The following is a 2,082-nucleotide window of genomic DNA, read 5'->3' as shown; positions in this document are numbered from 1 at the left end:
AAAAAAAAAAGAAAGAAAGAAAGAAAAGAAAGTAAGATAAACACCTGGGCTAGACAAATTTTCTCAGGTATGTAATCCCAGCATTTTGGGAGGCCAAGGTGGGAGGATTGCTTGAGGCCAGGAGTTCCAGATAAGACCCTGTCTATACAGAAATAAGCCTGGGTGCGGTGGCTCATACCTGTACTCCTAGCATTCTGGAAGGGGCAGGAAGGTGGATTGCTTGACCTCAGTGGTTTAAAACCAGCCTGAGCAAGAACAAGACCCCATCTCTAAAAATATCTGGGCATGATGGTGGGCACCTGTAGTCTAAGCTCTTGCTCAGGCTGGTCTCAAACTCTTGAGTTGGAGCAACCCACTCGCCTCAGGCTCTCTAAGCTTGGATTATAGGCCTGAGCCCCCATGCCTGGTTTAGAGTCTTCTATATCCTTTTGCAGTTGGCATGCTAGGTTCTGATTGGTAGATTTGTAGGGTGGGCCCTCCTCCCTGGTGAGCAATTATTTGGAACAAAATTAAGGTGGGCAGCATCAAGATGGGGGCCCCACCCTTGTCCTCCTTCCCCAGGAGAGCCAGATTTCTAGCTAACTACCTAACAATTATAGTGCAATGTTAATAAATCAAGATGATGTATTCTATAAGGTGGGTTTGGGTTTTGGGGGGACAGTCTAACTATGTTAACTGTGTTGCCCTTGTTAGAGTGCCATGGTATCATAGTTCACAGCAACCTCAAACTCACGGGCTTAAGTGATTTTCTTGCCTTGGCCTCCCAAGTAGCTGGGACTACAGGTGCCCACCACATGCTCAGTTATTGTAGTTGTTGTTGTCGTTGTCATTGTTGGTTTAGCGGGTCCGCTGGGTTCAAACCCACCAACCTCAGTATATGTGGCCAGCCCCCTAACCACCGAGCTATGGGCGCCTAGCCTTAAGGTGCATTTTTTAATTAACTCTCTCTCTCTCTCTCTCTTCGTCCTTCCTTCCTTCCTTCCTTCCTTTTTTCCTTCCTTCCTTTCTTCCTTCCTTTTTTCCTTCCTTCCTTCCTTCCTTCCTTTCTCCCCAACCCTTCAACCTCCCTTCCTCCCTTCCTTTCTTGATTGTCGCCCTAGATCCAGTGCCAGTGGTGTCATAGCTCATAGCAACCTCAAACTCTTGGGCTCAAGCAATTCAATTACCTCAGCCTCCCTAATACCTGGGACTACAGGCACCCACAACAATGCCTGGCCAGTTTTTCTATTTTTAGTAGAGACCAGTCTTGCCTTGCTCAGGCTGATCTGAAACTCCTGAGCTCAGACAACCCGCCCACCTCAGCTTCCCACAGTGCTAGGATCACAGGCATAATCCACCATGCCTGGCCTGCTATTTTAGGGATAGAATCTTGCTCTATTGTCCAGGCTGGAATGCAATGGTGTAATCATAGTTCACTGCAGGCTTGAACTCCTGGGCACAAATTATTCTCCCACCTCAGCTTCCTGAAGGAACCTTCTCTAACACAGGTGTTTTCTGAAGCATATTACAGCCCCCTGTACTAGACAGCACTTGTGCATTTTGTTTGGGAGTCATTTTAAAGAGAGAAATCACCAAGAAAAAAGCACAAAAATATGAAAAAAACACAGTACTAAATGAAAGACAAAGGACACTTGTTTAGGGCATGAGCTGGAATACCAGCACAGAGCACCACCTTGTTCCACCTTGACTCAAAATTTTTTTTTTTTTTGAGACAGAGCCTCAAGCTGTCCCCCTAGGTAGAGTGCCGTGGCATCACAGCTCACAGCAACCTCCAACTCCTGGGCTCAAGCAAGTCTCCTGCCTCCTGCCTCTGCCTCCCAAGTAGCTGGGACCACAGGCACCAGCCACAACACCTGGCTATTTTTTGGTTGCAGCCGTTATTGTTGTTTGGCAGGCCCGGGCTGGATTCGAACCCACCACCTTAGGTGTATGTGGCTGGCACTTTAGCCACTTGAGCCACAGCCACCAAGCCTCACCAAGCCTGCAAATATTTTGCAGCTCTGCGCATGTCTGCAAATGACTACAAAACCACTGGGAGTAGCCATTTACAATAAATTTTACAAATGACAACAAATAAATTTC

The sequence above is a fragment of the Otolemur garnettii genome, unplaced genomic scaffold (genome assembly GCF_000181295.1).
Source record: "Otolemur garnettii isolate 467f Iridium unplaced genomic scaffold, OtoGar3 scaffold00029, whole genome shotgun sequence".
Taxonomy (NCBI): domain Eukaryota; kingdom Metazoa; phylum Chordata; class Mammalia; order Primates; family Galagidae; genus Otolemur; species Otolemur garnettii.
Note: the sequence above shows the minus strand (reverse complement) of the source record.